The following is a 4,812-nucleotide window of genomic DNA, read 5'->3' on the forward strand; positions in this document are numbered from 1 at the left end:
ATCAGGTAAACATAAAAAAACATACTTGAAAAGTGCTGAAGACAAAATAGAAGACAAATACATAGAAGTTCTAAAACTGATTTTAAAATGATGTATTTATCTCAGTCCTAGCCTATTCTAGAAGCAGGTTTCTGAAACACTTATTAAATGTAATTGACTATTGAAAAAAGTTCAATGGTAGATTAGATTTGATAAGTGTCCTAGAAACCAGGCCTAAGACTAAGTAGATACTAAGGTTTGAATTACGTTGAATCAACATTTGAACAATGGATTGAAAAATGAACTATTCACTTTTTCACATTATTGAGGATAACATTGTGATGAAAATTCATGAATATTGAATAAAAGAGAATAATCGGAAACATAAAAAAACATACTTGAAAGTGCTGAAGACAAATAGTTATTTGTGCAACTAGTGCGCAAAGTGACAGTTTGCTGCACCGAAAGAAACGTTTACGCCCGAGCCGTAGGCGAGGGCGGAATGGTTTCTTGAGTGCAGCAGAGGAACTTTGCGCACGTATTTCACATTAAGTTTTTCCTACAGTTACCATTGAATATGAAGAGTGGGTAATTATGGGTAAAATTGCCTGAAATGCATCAAATGTTTTTCTGTGTAATTTTATTATTGATAAAAACCTTAATTTATTGTCAAATTGAATAAAAATGTTGTCCTTGGTTATAATATATAATACTAATAATTAGCGCGTTGTGCTTCGTTGCACCTCTGCTCACTATAGCAGCCACAGCAGTCACTGTTACCAACTTCATTTTGATTTTGCTGCACTGTTGCTCCATATAACCTACTAAGTATTTTGCGTTGCCATGTTGCAAATCTGGAGTGCAGAAAAATTTTTCCCGCACTAGAGCGGAAAAGTGATTCTTTGCGTTCTGTAATCAGTGCAGCAATGGCCACTTTTCAACGTAACTGTAGGAAAAATACATAGAAATTCTAAAACTGATTTTAAATTATGTATTTATCTCAAAGTCCTAGTCTATTCTAGAAGCAGGTTTCTAAAACACTTATTAAATGTAATTGACTATTGAAAAATGTTCAATGGTACATTAGATTTGATAAGTGTCCTAGAAACCAGGCCTAAGACTAAGTATGATTGTATGATTTCTTAGTCTTTTTCATTCAACATAATTATAATTTTTTCCAGTTAATGGGTAATTTTTTATTGAATAATATATTGTTTCAAAACAAATAATTGTAATTTTCTCTGATTAATAGGTAATTTTTATTGAATTATATACTGCTTCAGGACAAATAATTGTAATTTCTCCTAATTAATGCGTAATTTTTATTGAATAATGTACTGTTCCAGGACAAATAATGAGCATTCATACTGTTGATGAGCCGAGGTGTAGAGTTGACCTAGCTGCTTACCATGGATCTCATGACAATAGAACGAGGTCCCCTGAGTCCCAAAACATTATTAATTTTTGGGTGTTGGTCTGAGTGTGAGTATGTATGTCTGTGAACAGGATAACTCCATTCCTAATTAACCGATTGACTTGAAATTTTAAACTTACGCTCCTTATACCATGAGGGCTATGGATAGAGGTTGACCTAAAAAGTGTTGTGCTATAATATTTATTTATTTATTCGTGGACAGAATCACAAATCATATAAATATGATTAGGAAGGAACAACAGGCTTGGCCCAAATCTATTCCATTCCCAAAATTTGATAAATTAATAAAATGTCCAAAAAATAGGTTATATGAGACGTTTCGCTACAATACAGGGTGAGTTATTCACTGAAGCATATAATCTTTCCTCCACCCACAGATCAGAGAAATCACTCATCTTCAAATGCTTATAACTCAAGAATAGGAGTGAATTTCGCCAATGTGATGACATATTATTGTTCCTCTCGTCAAGTACCTACTTCATTAAGTAAGTTCGTCATTCCTGAGAGTTTGAGCGATTTTAATTTTTGACCATTTTTGCAAAAATCCGTGATGTATTGTATAAAAATTCATGGATTTCATGAAAAATGCAAATCTCTCAGATTTGGTTGATATTCGGGCTATGGATAGAGGTTGACCTAACAAGCGTTGTGCTATAATATGAGACGTTTCGCTACAATACAGGGTGAGTTATTCACTCAAACATAAAATATTATACAATAGTATGATCGTAGTTTTAAATATGTAGCCGTCAATCGTCATCAAGTTATTCCCCTAAATTATGAAGGTTTAGGGTAACCGTCCACTGGAACCGTATTCAACCGATCCGTTCGGCCGTTGGATCGGACGAATCTGCCGGCCGTTAATTCGGCTGAATATGGTCGTCCATTGGAACCGTTTATGTCTGTGTAGTTCAGTAGTTGGCTGAACTATTAAATATTGAATTAACTACTATCATAGCCACCAAAATTTTCATAAACAATGATTATATGCGATTTTGAAAATTGAATAAACAAATATCCATTAAATTAGTTATTCATTACAATAATCTTACATTCAGATCCTACTTGTTTAGTAATCTTTGTCTACAGATTCCTTTGAACATCACGATTATGATATCTTTTGTCTCGCATATCCCACAATGGAACATGCTCTTGAACCAAACTTATCAACTTTTGTCTTACTGTATAGTTTGTCAACTTTTTAACTATTATCCATAGTTAAAACTTTATAAAACAGAACAAGTTCAAAAAACAAAAACACAAGACTGTGAAACAATTTTGAGGTTAGGTAGGATGATGACGTCTCAGCTCGACTTCGTCCGGATAGAGCCGGAAAATCCCATTCAATTCGGATCGAAAACTTGATCGGTCGGAGACGGCCGTGCACGGACGTATGAACCTGTTGCAATAGACGAGCATCTATAGATTTCTTTGTTGGGGGATCGTTCGGACGAGTTCGGTAGTTTTCGGCCGATGCAAGTTCGGACGAAATCGGTTCCAGTGGACGGCCCACCTCACAGTTCAATGAGCAAGGAAAGTTGTGTGAGTGTACCACACCAGATTTTTTTATGTACAGTTTGAATTTCTAGGTTGGATACCCTAGAGTATGCAATGAGACGAACGGAGGTTGAGTGAACGGTCTTAAAATTTTAAATTCAATCTGTACATCAGAAAACAACACCACTACAACTCACCAGTTGAGACATGTTACTTGGGCACGGTTGCATAAAAGCCGTTTAAATTTTAATCGTGATCTATTTCACGAGTACCAATCAGAGAATGCTTTTTCAAATAGAAGGCTTCTCTGATTGGTTCTCGTAAAATTAATCACGATTAAAATTTAACCAGCTTTTGTGCAACAGGCAGTAAGTCACAGGAAATTTCTGTATTAGTAGTTCTGTGAACAGTAGACCTCACGCTCAGTAAGTTACATTGACCTGTTGTTATGTTTTTCTCAAAAATTAATAAATAATTTATCAATTTAAAATGTCTAGAAAAAATCCTAAATAAACCTAGAGTTTTCTGTTCTATCGTACTGTGACGTGTCGTCCTGGAATGTGAGTGTGAGCGCTGTTATCAGGTCTGGCTGCAACTGTCTACAACGTTGATGGAAAGATACATTTTCAAGATGTTCAATGTTTTTGAACGGGTAGTATTATAGTCAACTGTCTACTAACGTTGATAGAAAGATACATTTTCAAGATGTTCGATGTTTTTGAACGGGTAGTATTATTGACCGAGCGAAGTGAGGTCTAAGATTCAAGTCGACGGTTAGGCATTTCTCTTAATGTTTGAATGTTTATATGTTGCGCATTTAAGGCGAAACTCGGTAATAGATTTTCATGAAATTTGATAGGTATGTTCCTTTTTAAATTGCGCGTCGACGTATATACAAGGTTTTTTTGAAATTTTGCATTTCAAGGATAATATAAAAGGAAAAAGGTGCCTCCTTCATACGCCAATATTAGAGTAAAAATCAGACTATAGAACTACTCATCATAAATCAGCTGACAAGTGATTACACAGATGTGTGGAGAAGCCAGTCTATAGGTGCGTACAGACTTTCGCTCTGCTCCGCAACCGAACGTCACTCCAGCAGAGCGATTGATGATCGACCGGGGAGCAAGAGTGGTTCGACCGGGGAACGCGATAAGATCTAACATCTTCCGTAACGTTCATGATGGGTACGCGGGCGGAGTGACTGTGGTATGATGGAGGAACGAGGGCGGTACGAAGGCGGAGCGTGCTCGGTGCGCGTTGGAAGTGCGTATATGTGTACGCAGCTTATTGCTGTATTCAAATTCAAATTCAAATTCAAATTCAAATTCAAATTCAAATTCAAATTCAAATTCAAATTCAAATTCAAATTCAAATTCAAATTCAAATTCAAATTCAAATTCAAATTCAAATTCAAATTCAAATTCAAATTCAAATTCAAATTCAAATTCAAATTCAAATTCAAATTCAAATTCAAATTCAAATTCAAATTCAAATTCAAATTCAAATTCAAATTCAAATTCAAATTCAAATTCAAATTCAAATTCAAATTCAAATTCAAATTCAAATTCAAATTCAAATTCAAATTCAAATTCAAATTCAAATTCAAATTCAAATTCAAATTCAAATTCAAATTCAAATTCAAATTCAAATTCAAATTCAAATTCAAATTCAAATTCAAATTCAAATTCAAATTCAAATTCAAATTCAAATTCAAATTCAAATTCAAATTCAAATTCAAATTCAAATTCAAATTCAAATTCAAATTCAAATTCAAATTCAAATTCAAATTCAAATTCAAATTCAAATTCAAATTCAAATTCAAATTCAAATTCAAATTCAAATTCAAATTCAAATTCAAATTCAAATTCAAATTCAAATTCAAATTCAAATTCAAATTC

Source organism: Nilaparvata lugens, chromosome 8, assembly GCF_014356525.2.
Source record: "Nilaparvata lugens isolate BPH chromosome 8, ASM1435652v1, whole genome shotgun sequence".
In the NCBI taxonomy this organism is placed as follows: domain Eukaryota; kingdom Metazoa; phylum Arthropoda; class Insecta; order Hemiptera; family Delphacidae; genus Nilaparvata; species Nilaparvata lugens.